This window comes from Odocoileus virginianus, chromosome X (genome assembly GCF_023699985.2).
Source record: "Odocoileus virginianus isolate 20LAN1187 ecotype Illinois chromosome X, Ovbor_1.2, whole genome shotgun sequence".
Classification (NCBI taxonomy): Eukaryota; Metazoa; Chordata; class Mammalia; order Artiodactyla; family Cervidae; genus Odocoileus; species Odocoileus virginianus.
Genome location: NC_069708.1, coordinates 10,198,950 through 10,219,175, shown reverse-complemented (window position 1 = coordinate 10,219,175; position 20,226 = coordinate 10,198,950). Strand labels below are relative to the sequence as shown.

General features: G+C 43.6%; 1 protein-coding gene and 1 pseudogene across 1 annotated transcript in view; one reads left to right on the top strand and one right to left on the bottom strand.

Moving 5' to 3' along the window:
* LANCL3 (LanC like family member 3) overlaps positions 1 to 20,226 on the bottom strand; it is a 115,029-nt gene that overhangs the window by 70,083 nt on the left and 24,720 nt on the right. The window lies entirely within an intron of this gene.
* Positions 17,274 to 19,008, top strand: LOC139033109 (small ribosomal subunit protein eS27-like pseudogene; annotated as a pseudogene).

Genomic DNA, 20,226 nt, shown 5'->3' with positions numbered 1-20,226 from the left:
GCTGCAGTCCATGGGGTCGCAGAGTTGGACACAACTGAGCGACTCAGCACACAAGACTCTCTCCAGGAAACAGAGATTTCCCTCCCTGCCACACCCTTCCCAGCAAGCTCTGCACCTCCCCTCCTTCTTTGCTCCCACAGTCACATCTGTTCATGTTCCTTATCCCATCTTTTCTTTCACATCACCAGCACTTGAGGACAAGACCTTAGTGTGTTCTTCCTCTGATACAAGTGATCTTTTAAAACAGTGCTTCTAAAACTTTAATGTGCTTACAAATCACCTTAGGATCTTGTTTAAAATGCAGATCCCTGGGCCCCAACCACAGAGATTCTGATTCAGTGGGCCTGGGGGTGAGGGCAAGAATCTGCATCTCAAGTAAGCTCCCAGATGATGCTGAAGCACAATCCTGGTCTGCTTTTTGAGGAAATACTGCTCTGTGGCACTGTGTACCTTTTGTATTATCCTTGTCACACACCAGCTCTTATTGTTAACCTTGTTCCTTTTCGTATTGCATCCTCAGTAGTTTTGTGAACCCCTTGAGGGCAGGCACCATGTTTTAAGCTCCACGAGACCTCCAGAGCACCCAATACAGTGGCACCCCACAACTTTTATTGAGAAACTGAATGGAATGAATGAGTGATGGAGTGAAGTGAATACAGCTGTTCACCTTCAGGTCTGGTTTCTCATTCCCAGCGGTGATAAATATGAGACAAGCTAGTACCTCAACTGACATTTCTGCAGAGAGAATCACAGCTTCAGAATTCTAATCAATAAAATACAGCTAAGAGTGTTTTCTTTAACATTGGACCCCATGACAATGTGGAGGTGCCAGGATTTCACCCCTGATTTCTGTTGCATGAAGTCATATATTTTTATGAGTCACATATTTTCTATTACACAGTCTGACCCCTTCAGTTCTATGAGGCAAGAAGTACCTCTTAAAATAATCTAATAAGTGAATAAATTTTCTTCCAAGCAAAGCCTCTCTGTCACACATACAGATATCCCTCGATATTCATGGGGAATCGATTCTAGGACCTCCCACGGCTACCAAAATCCAAGGATGATCAAGTTCCTTATTGTCAGCCCTCCTATCAGCAGACACAGGGGCCGTGGATACACAGGGCTCACTGGATGCACTATCTAACTGAAAAACATTGTCCAGAGGGGTGGGAGTGCTTAGAGATTTCTTCCTGGAACCTGTAATTGTTGAATTGTTGCAAAGTACATGAAATTTCATTCTGATTTTGTTCTCATGGCCTTGTTCTCAGGAAGGCCCTCAGGGAGTAAATCTCTGGTATCAGGACAGAGTGGGCAGATGAGAGCTTGAATCACATCCACCACACAATTGCACTGAGCCTGGGGTGGGGGCAGGGAGGGGGGGCGGTCAAGGCGATTCGTGGAAATATTTCTTTCCTCCAAAAAGGAGAAAACAATCTCTTTGCTGACGTCAAAAGCTTAACTAGTGGCATTATTTCTGAACAAGCATTGCTTCTGCATCTCCTGATACTGCTGTCAGTTTAAGAACCAGCATTCATGTCAGGGGGATGCCAGGTCTGTGTCGCTTCTTCCAAAACAAAGGTGACGGTAAACAGACACATGGCAAGGTATCCCCCATGAACACTCACTGAGCTGCTTCCTTTATGATTCATCAACAGCAATGGTGGAAGGACCTGTCTAGGCCATGAGAAGAAAATATGAAGATAAAAACTGATACTGGATTCATTTCCTAGCTGTAGAAAGCACCGATGAAAGACATGTGATTACCTAGGTTCTATTCACCACATTCCAACCTCCGGCTACACAATGGTGACCTGTCAGACCCAGCACTTGGTGGTGGTTTACTCATGCACCCAACAGTCATACACCAAGCACCCAAGCATAGTGATTAAACCATCACCTTTGAGACCCTCAGTGCAGGAATTCTAATTATAGCTTCACTGTATATTTTCTGCAAGAAGCTGGTGAAACTGGTCTCCTCTCTGAACCTCGGAATTGTTTGTTGTTATCTAGTCTCTCAGTCGTGTCCAACTCTTTGCAACCCCGTGGACTGTAGCCCTCCAGGCTCCTCTGTCCATGGGATTCTCCAGGCAAGAATACTGGAGTGGGTTGCCATTTCCTTCTCCAGGGGATTTTCCCGACCCAGGGATTGAACTCTTGTCCCCTGCATTGATAGGTGGATTCTTTACCACTGAGCCACTCGGGAAGCCCCAAGCCTCAGAATGCTCACCTAAAAATGGGGACAGGAATAGAAATAATCTCACAGGGCACGTCCTTGCTATTCAAAGTGCAGATCATGAACCTATCACATCGACACCACCTGAGAGCTTGTTAGAAATGCAGAATCTTGGGCCTTACCCCAGATCTAGTGAGCCAGAACCTGCATTTTTAATAAGATTCCGAGGTGATTCCTATGCATGTTAAAATTTGAGAAGCACTGGGAAGATGATAAAGAAACAGTCTCTGAACCCGAAGTGCTTGAATCCTAGCTCTATTGGTTATCAGCTGTGAGCCCTTGGTACGGAACTGAACCAGTCTGTGCCTCAGTTTCTTATCCATAAAATGGAGATGATAATAACAACTCCACTCCGAGGGCTGTTGAGAAGAATAGATGAATGAATGCAGGTAAAGAGCTTAGAAAAGGGGACAGTGCTTAAGTGTTCAGTAAGGCTGTTGTGATTGCTGATGATTAATTAAGTTTTAAACACCGAGTGCAATAAATAACAATTGTTAGCTGCAGTGGACAAAATACTGTTGGCTACTGGCAGGAAACATGATTAAAAAATTGACCCTGACCTCATGACATTTCTGAAGTGGTGGTACTAATTCTACTTATATGTAGTGCCCACTTAAACATAATCACAAGTAACAGTCTTTCAGACAAATACTGTATGATATTACTTACACATGGAAATCTAAGATATGACACAAATGAACTTACCTACAAAGCAGAAACAGACTCATAGACATAGACTTGTGGTTGCCAAGGGGGAAGGGATGGGGAAGGAAAGGATTGGGAATTTGGGGTTAGCAGATGCAAACTACTATATATACAATGGATAAACAACAAGGTCCTACTATATAGCACAGGGAACTATATTCAATATCCTGTGATAAACCAAAATGGAAAAGAATATGAGTGAGAATGAATGTCTATGTATAACTGAATCACTTCACTGTAGAGCAGAAATTAACACAATATTTTAAATCAACTATACTTCAATAAAGTAAATTTTTAAAAAAAGTAATAGTCTTTCAGGAGTACCCATCCAATGGTAGTCAAGGCATCTCTGTTCTCTGCTACAGCCTGGAGTTTAAATGATGGATCTCGATTGTAATACGTGAGTAAAACTTGAATAAATACTGCTCCAGACACCATGGAGTGACTAATATGGTGGAAGAAAAAGCCACATTCCTTGACTTCCTCATTTTAAGCCGTTCTCATAAAAATTTCTCCCTGCAATTTATAAAGCTGACAGCATGTGGAAGAGCCCTAACTGGTAAGTCCTATGGGAACAAGTTGATTCTGCCTGATGTGGCGAAAGGGGCTGAGCTGATTCTACACATCTGCACCATCTCCTAGGATGTGTCCTCTGTGTGTGTGTGTGTGTGTGTGTGTGCTCAGTTGCTCAGTTGTGTCGGACTCTTTGCAACCCCATGAACTGTAGTCTTCCAGGCTCCTCTGTCCATGGGATTTCCCAGGCAAGAATACTGGAGTGTGTAGCCATTTCCTCCTCCAGGGGATCTTCTCAAGCCAGGGATTGAACTCATATCTCCTGCATTGGCAGGTGGATTCTGTATCACTGAGCTACCTCAGAAGCCCCAAGATGTGTCCTGTAATGGTTCTCAAACTTAGCTGTCTCTTAGAATCATCTGAAAAGTATTTGGAAAACACTGATACCCAGACACCATCCCAGAGAATCTTATTTAATTGCTCTGGAGTGTAGCTCAGGCATGATGCTATTTAACATTTCCCAAGTGATCGTAATGTGCAGCAGTGGTTGATAACACCTATTATGACACACACGCAGCCCGAAGGTGTCCTCTGTCAGTGGAGGGAATTAGCAGAAAGTGAAAAAGAACCAAGGACAACAGAGGAAGAGAAGGGATGGTCACTATGAGGGAATAGCTAATAGCATTTTGCTTCTGTGTCTTGGGAAATGAACCAGCAGGAATGTGGCTTTGCTCCAGCAGGCCAACTAGGAGTTTTGTAAATTTGACTGAGTCCCAGGCAGACCACACAAGTCCAAGCATAAATCAGAACCCTGAAGGAGTATGAAAAGGGGGAGGGTTCCAGAAATGGAGGACTAAGAAAATGGGTAACAAGTAACCATCCAACAAAGTAGCCATTTATGCCCTTCATAAATGCCCTTATGACATTCATGCCCTTTAACTCAAAGGGCCTTGCATGACCATTCTCAAAACTCATTTTCCTTATCAGCCAGACCTGGAAATAATCCACATGTGAGTAAAAGTGGTGAAATTTATTACAGTAAATTCAACCTGAACATTACAAGCAATGAAATAAAGCATGAAGTGCCATTCCACGCAACAGCATGGCTGAACCTCCTAGGCATAGTGTTGCGAAGGCTGACACAGAAGAAAAAACACTACATGATTATACTTATGAAATTCAAGAATGAGCAGAACTAATCAATGGTGGTAGAAGTCAGAGGAGTGAGTACCTTCTGGAGGAGGTATGGGCTGGGAGGGGTCTGAGGGACCTGTTGGGATGGCTGCCAGCAAGGCTCTGTATCCTGCTCTAGGTGGAGTTACAATGTGTGCATACATGTGCACCTGTTGGTTATGCTGAACACATAAGATGGGTGCATTAAAAAAAAAGATGGGCGCATTTTACTGAGTGCAAGTTATTTATTGTTGTTTAATTGCGGGTTATAGCCCACCATGCTCCTCTGTCCATGGGATTCACCAGGCAAGAATACTAGAGTGGGTTACCATTCCCTTCTCCAGGGGATCTTCCTGACCCAGGGATCAAACCTATGTCTCCTGTGTTGGGCAGACAGATTCTTTACTGCTGAGCCACCAAGTGCAAGTAAAATGTCGACAAAAAAAGAAAATGAAATTTATCTATTACTATTATTCACTCACTCAATATTTGGGCTTCCCAGGTAGAGCAGTGGTAAAGAACCTGCCAGCCAATGCAAGAGACCCTGGTTCGATCCCTGGATTGGGAAGATCCCCTGGAGAAGGGCATGGCAACCCATTCCAGTATTGTTGCCTGGAGAATCCCATGGACAGAAGAGTCTGGTGGGCTACAGTCCATGGGGTTGCAAAGAGTCGGACATGACTGAGCATGCACACACTCAGTATTTATTAAAAACCTATTCTGAGCCAGGTCAGGTACCAGGTAGTGGACACAGAGTTATAAGTGTCCTCTTGGCACTTATAACCTAGAGAAGAAGGCAGACCATCAGATAGAAATGCAGATAGGTAACACCAGGAGGTGATAAATGCTACAGGGGAAAGTCAAGCTGGGTAAGAGGGTGCAGACCATGTGTGGAGGCAGGGAGGGTGGTGGGAGTGGAGCACTATTTTCGATGGCAAGGTCAGAGAAGGCCTTTCTGAGAGGGCAGTGTTCCAGCAAGTTCAGGGTATCCAGTTTCCAGCCCACAGCAGATTAGAAGCAGTGCCTTTGATGAGGACAGGAAATGTCATTTGAAGGCAGACAAATTGACAAGAGTGTCAACTGACAGCCAGGCAGGATGCAGTAGCCAAACCAGCAGCCCAAGCACCCAGAGGGCCCAGCATGAGGGCCACCCCCCCCCCCCCCACTTCTGTAGCCCTTAGGACATGTCTGTGACAAAGCTCAAAACAGCCTTCTGTTCTGTCACCTCTCTTACTGCATCAGCGCCATCTCCTGGCCTTTCCTTCACTAGACAGTAAGCCTCTTGCAGGCAGGGTTTGGGTCCTGTTCATGGTTATATCCTCCGTGCCCACCACAATAAGGGGACACAGCAAGGGAGTCTATAAATATTTAGCATCTATGACTGTCTTGATGACACTGAGTCACCTTCCCAAATACTGCTAATACCACCACTATTTTCTAGAATTCTCTGTGCAAGCATAGAATAGACTTTAGACTTTAGACTTTAGAATGAATAATCGATCAAGTTTTAACTTTGATGACTGGGTGTTTAAAACAAGAGAAGAGTGTCAGCCATCTGGAGAACTGACTTACAGGAAAATCCTCATTTCCCCCAAATTTCCCCCAAATTGTGGATTTTGAGCAAAATAAAAGACTGTTATTTTGAAGTACTGAGTTTTGAGGCCGTTTATAATGCAGTGATGCATGCATGCACTAGAGAAGGAAATGGCAACCCACTCCAGTGTTCATGCCTGGAGAATCCCAGATACAGAGGAGCCTGGTGGGCTGCTGTCTATGGGGTCACACAGAGTCGGACACGACTGAGCAACTTAGCAGCAGCAGCAGCAGAATGCAGTGATGGGTAACTGATAGACTGAAATTCTCCAGAACGGAAAAAGGTGACTCAGTGTTTTTATCAGAATCTTTTTTTTTTTTAAAGCCACAGTATATTTTTACCTTTTGGGGGCCTACCATCTCAAGTTCTCCACTGTATCTTCATCTCTTCTAGCACTTTCACTGGAGCAGTAGGGAATGCTTCCCTTCTCACCGACAGCAAGAGCCTTCATGTGATTGTTAAGTATTTGTTAATTGACAGGAAGGCATAATCTTCCTCTTATCCCATCCAAGCTGGTTTCCTTGGAAACCTAATTTTCCATGGATTCCCTTGATTCCCTCTTGCAAACAAATGTTATTAGAGTAGAGATTGAATTGTAGGCACTTTGAGTAAACTTAATAAATCCAAGGACCCATGTGGTCCAATCTTGGAGCACTCTCTCTTTTAGGAGTTACAGACCATCAAAAAAGCAGCTCTTTTCGACATTCCAAACAATGTAATAGAAATCCCTCCATAACCCATGTCACACTTCCTCAGCCCCGTCCCCAATCTCCAATTCCTTTGTCCCTCAGAGCTGCTTCGGAAACTTTTACACACAAAAGATTTTTCAAGTCCTGGAATCCATCTGGGCTTCCCTGGAGGCTGTGCCTGCCATGAAGGAGACACAGGAGATGTGGGTTTGATCCCTGGGTCAGGAAGATCCTCTGGAGGAGGAAATGGCAACCCACTCCAGTATTGTTGCCTGGAGAATACCATGGACAGAAGAGTCTGGTGGGCTACAGTCTATGGGGTTGAAAAGAGTCAGACACGACTGAAGCGACTGGGCAAAGAATCCATCTTGATCCTTTTCCTCCACTCTCTCTTTTCTCTCCCCTTCTCCCCAAACCATGATTTGGTTTCTAGGCCAGCAAGGAATAACTTTTTCCTACTCTAGGAAGGTGAAAGGAACAATTTAGAGGGATTCTGAGCAGGTAAACATGGGTTTCTTTTAATCAGGTAGATTTCTGAAAAGAGGGGGGAAGGAAGTTTGTGACCACCGATTGTGATTTTGTCTTAATATATTACACGGCATCCATTTCAATTTAGTTAATGATTACTGACAAAAAGGTAAAAAGAAGAAATAAACTTCATGTTAATGAAAAGACTCTTTGATTTTTACATATCCTCTTTCTATCAGGGAGTGTTCCCATGCTGTGGCACCATGGAAAACATAAGGCATATTTCTGGCAACCAGTTTGTTAACTGGTCCAGAAAAAACAGTATTTGGAGGGATACAATTCCTGCTTTAAGTTCAATTCTCTTTGTCAATTCAATTAACCAACTTTTCTGTCTGTCTGCAGTCACTGTTTCTGGCTCTTTTTTTCCCCCACTTTAATGGAAATGTTCAAAATGAATAAAGGCAATCTGATGATTTCCTGGTAATGATTTTGATTCTGAAGAGGTTTTACAATCAGCCATTGTTAACATATTTTAAAAATACCTCTTAGGGATTTCTTTTTCTTGGCACTGATTTGCTGTGGTCCCCTTTACCCATTATCCAGGCCCCCAATGGGTCACAATTCTGACTCAGGAAAGAAATTTACCAGGTACTGGGGCTAATAGTAGAAACCTTATTCGACAATAATTACAAGTACAAGAGGAAAAGTACAATTACTAACAGATCTTCTATTCTCTGAGTACAAAGATACTCAGGAACAGCTAAAATCAGTCAATTATTTCCTTTTCCCCTGCAGAAGAGTGCAAATTTATTCTTAGCTTCCTGACTATCTCCTCCAACCCTTAGCTCAGGGGTTCTCCAAGTGTGGTCCCTAGACCAGGACCAAGAGCATCACCTGAGAACTTGAGAGAAATGCAAATTCCCTGTCCCAACCCCACACCTGTAGAGACAATCTCTGAAGTAGGGTCCAGAAAGCTGTGTATGAACAAGCTCTACAGGCAATTCTGAGCCTCCCAGATTCTGAGAACCACTGCCTTACTCAGACAAGTGGTCCCTAACCTTTTTGGCACCAGGGACTGATTTTGCAGAAGACAATTTTTCCACAGACCAGGGGAGAGGATGGTTTGGGGATAATTCAAGTACATTACATTTATTGTGCACTTTCTCTTCTTTAAAGTGGAGGATAATTGCTTTACAATGTTGTGGTAGTCTCTGCTGTACATCAACTCAAATCAATCATAATTATATATATATATATATATATCCTCCCTCTTGACCCTCCCTCTTCTCCAATTCCACCCCAGTAGGTCATCAAAGAGCACCAGGCTGGGCTCCCTATGTTATATAGCAGCTTCCCACTAGCTATCTATTTTACACATGATAGTGGATATATGTCAATGCTACTTTCTCAATTTCTCCCAGCCTCTCCTCCCCCTGCCAGGTCCACAAGTCTGCTCTCTATGTCTTCAAATCTATTTCTTCTCTGTAAATAGGTTCATCGGTATTATTTTTCTAGATTCCTATATATGCGCTAATACATGATATTTGTTTCTCTCTTTCTGACTTCACTCTGTATAGCTGGCTCTAGTGTGCACTTTATTTCTAACCTAATACTGCTGTTGATCTGATGGGAAGTATCAGTCCACAGCCTAGAGGTTGGGGACCCCTGCCTCCGATCGTATCATTAATTGGATGAGAGAGGCACAGCAGCCTGAAAAGTGGAAGAACCTGAGTTTGTTCTGTGCGCTGCTTCAGTTGACTGTGTGGCCTTCATCAAGTTGCTGCACCTCTCTGGACCTCAGTTTTCTCATCCATACAATGAAGAACAAAAGTCAGAAATTCTTCTAGGTTCCTACAAGCTCCAGAAAGTAAAAAGCCACTGCCCTCAAGAACACTAGCCGAGGACTCTAGTATCCTGTCAGGTGATTCTCTTTTTTTCTAACATATCCGTTTTCTTTCTTTTTTAAAGTTAGGAAAGGCAAACCCACTCTTGTCAAGATGACTAAATACTTTAAACACCTAGAAGCTGTATTTAAAACCTTTCTGTCAAGACCAAGTCATTTATTAAAGTTGCTGGTGAATGCTCCCTGACAGTTTTCTCCATCAGAATTTATCATTTCTCAGCCAGAAATATTAATTCATCTCATCAGTCTGGTAATCTTGATGGGCAATTATTTTTTATTTGCCCTAAGAATAGATTCATAATTCTTTTCATTCAGAAGAATATTCTCCCTGTACAAAAGTGACTCAGCATTAGTTAGAATATTAATATGCCAACTTAGCATATTCTATGGGTAGAAAAGATGCATCAACATATTCTTGAAATAATATTAAAACTTAATTTTGATGACAAATGTTACATAAGATTTATATTCTCAGATGGTACTATGATATGCATTTTTAAAACCTTTCATTTTTTTTCCCTGCTGATAAATTCAACTGAGTATTTTTGAGCTGAGACCAATCTTAAGCCAAGACAGAGAATATGGGGCTGGGCACTCTTTGTTGAATTTCAACCAAATGATTCATTGCATCCATTTGTCAAAATTCAGAATGTGACAAGCAAGCCTTTGATGAAATAGATAGACTTTCCAGATGGAATGAAATCCTGACACAAGTAGTTTTGAAATTAGCTTAATCTTTCTATTACTGAAGGAACAGGGAATGAAAAAATGAGGCTTTTACCCTGAAGAGTCACTGATCACAGGTAAAGAGTTTACACAGTCACAGCGAAAAATGGTTTTGGATCTGGAAACAGAGGAGGAAATGTATACTATGTAAGGGGAAAGTCCTTTCACATGGTCTTTTTGCCTTTAAAAATAAACATTAGAAGAAGAAAGAAACACATTGCTGGTATAAAGATCACAATCAGATGCAGGTCAAATCAAATGGTCCACACCCAGGCCAAGGCCAGGATTCAGTTCAACCCCAAGCACTAAGGGAAGGCGAAAAACAAACAGGCTGAAGAGGAAAACCAGGATCAAGAGATGTGGACGCCCTAGCTAAAAAACTATATTAAAAAAAAAAAAAGAAAAGTCAGTGATTCCTGCATGTAACAATACAGTATAATTTATTGTATTAAAAAAAAGAGAGAGAGTGACCTGCAGCCTCACCAAGCAACTAACTAGGTTACTTTGGACACACTGCTTCTGGACAAATGGCCTTGAGAGGGTGCAGAGGCTGGGCTTGTTTCAGGTCCCCTGGACAAGGGGCTGCCTGGATGGGAATCGTATATAGGCCTGCTGCTTCAGGGAAAGTCTAGGTGGGGGAAATCAAGAGACTGTTCTTCCTTTGGGTGTTATTTCTTCCATAGGGAGAAGTCCACCCAAGGGCCGGTGTTCCCTCTCTTCATTCAATAAATATTTGCTGGGCACTTGTGTGCCACACACTGTTCTAGGGGGCGCATCACAACACAAAGATCTTGGTCGTCAAGGAGGTTAGATTCTTGCGTGGTGTGAAAAAAGGTAGCATAACAGGCCAGGGACTGCCATCCTTAGAGAGGCCTGTTGGCAAGGCTGGCCTTAGCTGGCATTTGAGAACTTGGATTTCCGGACAACCAAGCCCAGGACTAGAAAGGGTGCATCTCAACTGTTTGTGTGAACAATATAGTTGATTCTGAACACTGGCTTTCCTCTTGGGAGTCTGGAATTTTGATATGTGCTGGGCAGAGGGAGCCTACGTGACTAGGGTAGGGTAAAAACACAAAAATATGTGCCTCATGGACCTTCATGGTGGTATGAGGGGGAAAATCTCAGGTGTTCAGTAACTGTATTTCAATCTTAAGGCAAAAACTATGGCAAAAGTAACCATATTGGATTGACCCTTGGACAACATGGGTTTGGATTGTGCAGGTCTGCTTATATGCAGGTATTGTTTTCCAATAAATACTTGCTTTAGTACTATGTAATCCAAGTTTGTTTGACCCCATGGATGCGGAACTGTGGATATTGAAGGCTGACTGTTAAGTTCTATTCAGAGTTTTGGCTGCACAGAGGCTCACTGCCCCCAACCTCCCAGTTGTCCAAGGATCAACTGTAATCACTTAATAATTTATTTAAATAAACACTATTCATTTTTGACTTTTCATGTGAATAGCAAACAGCAAAAGCACATTACTGGACGCCACCACACCGTTCTGGCCTCATTCTGTAGTTACACACATTTAATACCTAGCATTGGCTTTATTAGGGCTTCCCAGGTGGCTCAGTGGTCAAGGATCTGCCTGCCACTGCAGGAGATGCAAGAGACCCAGCTTCGATCCCTGGGTTGGGAAGATCCCCTGGAGGAGGGCATGGCAACCCACTCCAGTATTCTTGCCTAGAGAATCCCATGCAAAGAGGAGACTGGTGGGTTACAGTCCCTGGGGTCACAGAGAGTCAGACATGATTGAGGTACTGAGCACACATGTCGGCTTTATTGGAAGGGCAGGAAGATAAAGGATCTATGATACCCGTGAGGTGAAGGAAGCTCTTGTGGCCTATTTACAGCAGACCTAACGAGAGATGCTGAAGGCCAAAGGGATGTATAAAGCCCCTCAGCATCTGCCCTACCCCCTCTCCAACACACCCATCCCCCCAAATCTCCCCAAAGCCTAGAACCCTGAGAATATACATCCACACCCCACACACAACTTCACGCTGCCCCTGACATCACAGGCTGCCATGGACTGCAAGGCCGGCCACAAAGTCTTTCCCCCTCTGCATCCAGGCCCTTTCAGTTTTACTTTGTAGTTCCTCTCATCAGGAAATGAAGTCCATTCAACTAAACACTGTTATATAAGGGAACTGGTAATATATTAATATGATGTTTATCACATAATTTTTTCAGTACATTCTGCTGTGTAATATATAGGCATAAACAAAATTGGCATGGTAGATTTAAGTAGTTTCTAGTTGTAAAAACATGAAAAAACATAAATAAAATAAAAGTACATTTAAAAAAAGAAAGAAAGAAATGAAGTCCAGCCAGCTACCCTTTGACACTGGAGCCTCCGCATGACTTTGCTTCAGTGGACATGTGTGAAAGTGGTGATGCAGTGATTCTGAATCGAAGCCTCCAGAGGCCTTGTGTGCCTCTGTCCCCAGTCTTGGAGTTCAGTCACCCCGATGGCCCCAGCCGACAGCTGGCCAATGGAAAGATATACAAGCAAGGCCACCCAGACCAGCCAGTTCCAGCCAACCTTCCCTCTCGGTGCCAGCCATGATTGGCCAAGACTGGCCCTGAGCAGCCGAGCCACTAGATGGAGTCGGGAGCGATAATCACAACCCAAACAGAAGCCAGGAGGGTTTAATGTTGTTTGGCAGCCAGAGGTGACCGAGACGCGTGCCCAAGCTTGAGTGTCTCAGCCAAAGCTGTACAGGTGCCTCCTGACAGGGGCTCCAAAGTTGAAATCACTGCAGTGTCTCTCAGGGCCTCTCTCTGGACAAACGCAGGGCTGATGATCACTTCAAAGCCAGAAGGACTCGGAGGGAGACCACTCACTTCAAAGATGGGATAGCTTCAGAAAACCCTTACATTTTGGCTTGAGAGTCAAACAATTGTCACACGGCTTCTCCCTTTCCCTCCCTCTCTCTGGCTCCCCAGGAGAAGAGCAATTGAAACGTTGGAAACAATCTCCCCTCAAGTACAACAAAGGGCAGATTCTCTCAGCTCAGGGAGGCTGGCCTTTGGCGGAAGGGGAACAGCGGGAAGGGCACAGATACCAGAGCAGCTGAGAAAGAACTCTGGGCCTGGGTGAAATGCAGGCAGGCTGCCCAGTGGGGAGACTGGCAGCATTTCAATATCGCCACAGCCTCATTTTGTAGAACTGAGAGAATAGTCTCATCTCCCAAGAATGACAGAGTTGCCTATTTTATTGTATGCTTCTTAGGCAGCGACACGGTGAGTTAATTGAAAACCTGAATGTATCCATGCCCATCAACCTCCATGCTTTTTTCACTCTCCTCGACTCCCCACTTTTTTTGTTTTTTGGCTTTACAGCTATACCAGGTATCCCCTGTAATCACTGTGTCCTGAAAAGAAAAAGTCAAGATATTTCAAGTGCCTTTTAAAGCCATACCAAGAACTCTCTAGACACCAGTCAAAGTAGCACAGTGAAAGTATTAGGGGAAGCACACTGATTGAAACCGCCCACCCTGGCCAGGCACCATAGTAACCATTTTTTGGGCCCTGGAAGGGGTCCCCTTCCTGCAACAAAAGCAGACCTAATGTCCCCATGAAAATGGGGATCATGAAATGAGAGACAAACTCACATCGAAACACTGCAGTGGGCTGCTTCAATCTTGCATCCATTTACTTGGTACCATGTACTGTGAGGAGCAAGACAGAACACACTTTTTGTCCTCTGGAGTCTGAGGTCTTAGTCTGCCCTCAGAGAGCTATCAGGGGACTTCCCTGGGGGTCCAGTGGTTAAAACTTTCCCTCCAATGTGGGGTGTGTGGATTCGTGTGGGTTCAATCCCTGGTCAGGGAGCTAGGATCCCATATGCCTCAGGGCCAAAAATCCAAAACAGAAAACAGAAGCAATGTTGTAACAAATTCAATAAAGACTTAAAAAATGGTCCACATTAAAAAAAAAGAAAATCTTAAAAAAAACCCCACAAAACTTCTCAGCCCTGTCAGAGCTCAGGACACAAAGTGCTATCATGCTATGATGAAAGCAGGTTCCAAATTCTAGGCCAGCACAAAAGAGAGTCATGTTTACAAGTCATGTAAATAAAGTTTGTCAATAAAGTTAGAGGCACCCATGTGAAGTGAGTGCCCAGCGTTTACTTCTCCCAGGGTGAGTGAGTTCAGGCCATCTATCAGGAGGGTCTCACGAAGAACCTGAAAACTCTACTTTGTCTCATCTCTGCCACACAATCCCACCAGGACCCCAACTGGCCTTTAGACCCTGACACAAGCTATTCTGTATTCATTTGGGAAAGGGGGAAGGAAAAGTCTCTGGAAGAACTAATCTCCTGTTTTAATACACAGCAAAAGAAGCCCATCCATCTCTTCCCAACCTCCATCTTCTGCCAGACTTTCTATGGGAATCCATGAAACACTTCTATATCCTTTACATAGATGAAACAAAATGCAAAGTTGTCTTTTATCACACTTTTCCCCTCCAAATTCTGAAATCTGCACAACACAGAAATCATCATTCCCTTTCATCCAGTGACCAGGCTACAGATAAAAATGTATGAGCTAATTCAGAGGCACAAAGGAGAGTCAGAGGATTAAACAAAGCAATCACCTTCAAAATGTTACAAAGCCAAGCTGAAAAGCCCGATCTTGACCACACACACACAGTTTTTAATCAAGAAAGAGAAATACATCATTCTGTCACCTACCAAACTGTATTTTCCTTCCTCTTTAAAAGAAGAGTGGAACTCCTAGCAACTAAATTATTTTAATAAGGTTAAATGAAGAAGCAGCAGCAAAATGCAGTTACCCAGCTCCACGGTGGGCAAAATCCTAATCTAATGCAGGTCTAATTAACTCTAATTGATGCAAAAGGTCATCTAAAAATCAACAGGAAGTGTATAGTAACAGCATTGGAAAGACCCTCATTATTTAAGAATCAATGTTCAAAGGGCATTTTTAAAAGGAATGTAACACCCCCAAGATGTTCACGTTCCACGCTGCTTCATTCTTTATCAAAAGACCTTATCAACTGCTCCTTATCAAGAATCTGGAAGTGTCCGGAGAGGCAGACTAATGATAATTAATAGTACAAGGTCTTCTTTCAAAATCATTAGGGATTCACTAAGCTGACAACACAAGCTGTTTAACACTTGAACTGTCTAATGACATTGCAGGATAAGGGGTACCACCATATTTATGACTTTGGAAATTATGTTGTTGAATTTCCAAACTACTCTGTGGGCACAGTGTGATGTCCATTTACCTTGCCTTTTGATTTTAGGTGCAATTTGTGCCTTCAAAACCCAATCTGTATACTTATCTCACTGGGGATAATGGAGTTTGGATGTTGAAAGGCTGACCTTTGCTTCTTCCCTCTGCCAAACCCATCCCCTACCTGCAGCAGACACTCGCTCTCTTTCCTAGCACTGAATATTGGATTCTGCCGGGGGGGGGGGGGGGGGGCGGGGTGCGGTGCGGGGGTGGTGGAAAGAGCAAAGTTGAGTAATAGAGGCAGGGGAATTTAGTTTAGTTAGTTGCCTACCCAATATCCATTTCTCCCTTCAGAACCCCGGCAGTTTTCAAGGTGGCCCAGATAAAGGCAAGCTTTCCTAGTCTCCCATGTGTGGCCATGCAACAGTCCTGGTCAACAGACGCAAGGAGAAATTTGGAAATGTCTTGGACAGCTTTTGCTTCCCTGATCAGTGGAGACATACTCAGCACAGCCTTCCCTCTGCTTCCTATCTTGAATGCAAACATGGTATCTGGACCTTCCCCCATGGATCCTGTAACCAAGACCTAGGAAAGTCCCTGACATCATCAACTCATTGTACCAACACCAACAGCCATCTGATGGCAGACCGCTTTATATGTTAGAATACAGTGTATTAAAAAGCACAGACATCACTTTGCCAACAAAGGTCCGTATAGTCAAATCTACGGTTTTTCTAGTCGTCATGTACAGATGTGAGAGTTGGACCATAAAGAAGGCTGAGCGCCGAAGAATTGATGCTTTCAAATTGTGGTGCTGGAGAAGACTCCTGACAGTCCCTTGGACAGCAAGGAGATCCAACCAGTCAATCCTAAAGGAAATCAACCCTGAATATTCACTGGAAGGACTGATGCTGAAGCCTTCAGCATCAGTCCTTTGGCTGCCTGATGGAAAAGACTTTTCACTGGAAAAGACTCTGATGCTGGGAAAGATTGAAGGCAGGAAGAAAAGCGGGTGACAGAGGATGTGATGGCTGGATGCCATCACCAACTCAATGGACATGAGTTTGAGCAAGCTCTGGGAGATGGTGAAGGACAGGGAAGCCTGGCGTGCTGCAGTCTATGGCGTCACAAAGAGTTGGACGTGACTGAATGACAGAACAACAAGAACAATCCGTTGAAACCACCACAGTTAGGTTTTCAATCAGCTACAGCTAACAGCACTGGTAACAGATATATTCAGCCAGGAAAGGAATCCAGCTTCCACCCTCAGATCTGAGCAGATTTCATTGTTTAAAATAATCCCTGTTAGGTTATAGTAATTTGTCTGTTCCTTGGGAATAGAACGATTTGAGCAATGGCTGCATACAGGCTCTAACAGTATCTTTCATCACTCCTGTTTCGTCCAAGACCAAAGCCAGCAATGAAACCATTTTATTAAAGCTGTACTTGGTGTCATGCACCAGTAATCACTGATCACAAGCTGAAGCTTACAAAGGAAAGCGATGGTCTTCTGAGAACACCATTAAATGGCATAGCACAGAGTTTGCATAAGTCTCTCCTTGGAATTTGGGCTTTGCCTCTCTCATACAATCCTATGCGGCTTCCCTGGTGGCTCAGTGGTAAAGAATCTGCCTGAAATGCAATAGACCTGAGTTTGATCCCTGGGTCGGGAACATCCCCTGGAGAAGGCAATGGCAACCCACTCCAGTACTCTTGTCTGGGAAACCCCATGGACAGAGGAACCTGGTGGGCTACAGTCCATGGGGTTGCAAAAGAGCTGGACACAACTTAGCAACTAAACAACATGGTTTTATGGAATTATCTTCAATAGGATATTCATGACAACTCTTCCCCCAACAGCAAATTTTTTTTTTGGCAGCGCTGTGAGGTTTGCAGGATCTTAATTCCTTGACCAGAGATGAAATCTGTGCTCCTAACCACTGGACCATCAAGGAATTCCCCCAACATCATTTTCTGATGAAAATGAAGTTGACCTTTCTTACAACCAAGGTAAAAAAGTTCTTAAAGGACACAGACATAAAAGCAATAATTGCCAATATGAATCCTGTCCACAGAGTAAGCAGAAATGTTTTTTACTAAAAGAACGTCAAGAAGAGGGCAATGCGTTTAGCTGACCAGGCTGAGCTTCTGGGTGAAGAGCTATACCAGTACCAGACTTGCTAGGCTATAAGAAGGGGTGCTCTATGAAAGCAGGTGGTTCAAAAGTGTTGAGCAAAGGACCACTCAGTGGAACACTGGCACCACCTACAACTTCTAAGAAATGCAGAATCTTAGGTCTCATCCCACATCTTTTTTTTTTTTTTTTTTTTGGCTGTGCTGGGTCTTCATTGCTGCATGCAGGCTTTCCTCTAGTTGCAGTGAGTGTGGGCTGATCTTCGCTGTGGATGCGCAGGCTTCTCGTGTTGTGGAGCATGGGCTTAGTAGGATCTTCCCCAACCAGGGATTGAACCAAGTCCCCTGCACTGGCAGGTGGATTCTTAACTGCAGGACCACCAGGGAAAGCCCCAGGTCTTCAATAGGTTCTCCAGGTGATTCAGGTACATTAAAACTTGAGAAGCACTGGTGTCAAGAATTTTCCTAACATGTTAGAACACCTGAAGTCAAGAGATGTTACTTACTCCCACTCCAGTGAGTGGCAGGCATTGCTCAGTTTAGAAGGCCATAAATGTTGCCTGTAGACCTCGCAAGGATTTACAGTATTTGCCACAGCCACAAGAAGGAAATTTACTCTGTCCGTGGCATCAATGATTAATATATTTGACTTGCCTAAAGATATTAATTTCCCCCTAAAGGGTCATTTATCAAGGTCTCCGAGGTTAATATATATTCTTCAAGATGACAATGATAACGAGAGTTGTTGCTGTGACTACACAATGGATATACGATAGCGATTTTTCATGAAGATGCTTCCCTCTGTCATTTCAACAAGGCACAATAAATAACTCAGAAGTCTGGTGTGTGGTCTGGTTTATACCACTGGAAAGGGTTATCCTGGGCATTGGTGCTAATTGATCAGACCCAAGAATGCTGTTAATGGATTGTCAATGGCATTATCCAAAGAACTGGGAGCTTATTTACACCTAATTGTGGCACCAATTCACTTTAAAAAAATGCCCATTTGTTCTTCTAAGGAGAGGGTGAATATCAAACACGATTACATATATCAATATCTTGCCGCCTACACAGAATATGACAGCCCTGAAAGCCAGTGATGTTCTGAACAGTGCACCACAGAATGGAGATTAAACAAATGAAGCTTAGAGAAGTTATACAGAATTCATTTAAAACAAAAGCAGGACTTCCCTGGCAGACCAGTGGTTAAGAATTCACTTTTCAATGCAGTGGGTGCAGGTTTGATCCCTGGTTGGGGAGCTAAGATCCCACATACCTCAGGGCCAACATAAAAGAGCAGAAGCAATATTGTAACTAATTCAATAAAGGCTTCCAAAATGGTCCCCGTTAAAAAAAAAAGAAAAAAGAAAAAAAAACAAGCTTTCCGGCAATGACGACCTCCCCATGAGAATGTGCCTCTCCCAAATGATCTCCTTTATCCCTCTCTAAAAGAGAACAGGAAACATAAGAAGAGCCTGTTGCAGAGCCCCAGTTCCTATTTCATGGATGTGAAATGCCCAGGATGCTATAACATCACCACCATCTTTAGCTGTGCACAAACAGCAGTTTTGTGTGTTGGCTGCCCTGCTGTCCTCTGCCAGCCTACAGGAGGAAAAGCAAGGCTTACAAAGGATACTCCTTCAGAAAGAAGCATTACTAAAAGTACTCTGTATTAAGAAGAATGGGAAACTATCCCAATCAACACGTTTTGGAGAGGGAGAGAGAGAGAGAGAGAGAGAGAGAGAGAGAGAGAGAGAGAGAGAGAAATCTTAATCACTGGAAGCAGAACTTTTCAAAAGAGCATCAGGATTTTTCATCCTACCAACCAAGCTGGAAATCCTTGGCAATAAGTTTTCTGCTTCCAGCAATATGGTGGTCTAGCGCAGTGGTTCTGGAACTGTGGTCCCTAGAACGGCAGCATCAGCATCATCAGGGAACTTGTTAGAAGTGCAAATTCTCTTACTCTACCCCAGACCCACGTACAGCAGAATGACCTGTGTTTTAATAAGGTTTCCAAGGTGATTCTGCCGGAAGCTAAATTTCAGTTCAGTTCAATCACTCAGTTGTGTCCGACTCTGCAACCCCATAGACTGCAGCACGCCAAACCTCCCTGTCCATCACCAACTCCTGGAGTTTATTCAAACCCATGTCTATTGAGTCGGTGATGCCATCCAACCATCTCATCCTCTGTTGTCCCCTTCTCCTCCTGCCTTCAATCTTTCTCAGCATCAGGGTCTTTGCCAATGAGTCAGTTCTTCGTATCAGGTGGCCAAAGTATTGGAGTTTCAGCATCAGTCCTTCCAATGAATATTCAGGACTGATTTCCTTTAGGACTGACTGGTTGGATCTCCTTGCAGTCCAAGGGACTCTCAAAAGTCTTCTCCAATACCACAGTTCAAAAGCATCAATTCTTTGGCACTCAGCTTTCTTTATAGTCCAACTCTCACATCCATACATGACCACTGGGAAAAACCATAGCCTTGACTAGACAGACCTCTGTTGGCAAAGTAATGTCTCTGCTTTTTAATATGCTGTCTATGTTGGTTATAACTTTTCTTCCAAGAAGTAAGTGTCTTTTAATTTCTGCAGTCACCATCTGCACTGATTTTGGAGCCCCCCCAATAAAGTCTCTCACTGTTTCCATTGTTTCCCCATCTATTTGCCATGAAGTGATGGGACCAGATGCCGTGATCTTAGTTTTCTGAATATGAAGCTTTAAGACAAATTCTTCACTCTCCTCTTTCACTTTCATCAAGAGGCTGTTTAGTTCTTCTTTGCTTTCTGCCATAAGGGTGGTGTCATCTGCATATCTGAGGTAATTGATATTTCTTCCTGCAATCTTGATTCCAGCTTGTGCTTCATCCAGCCCAGCGTTTCT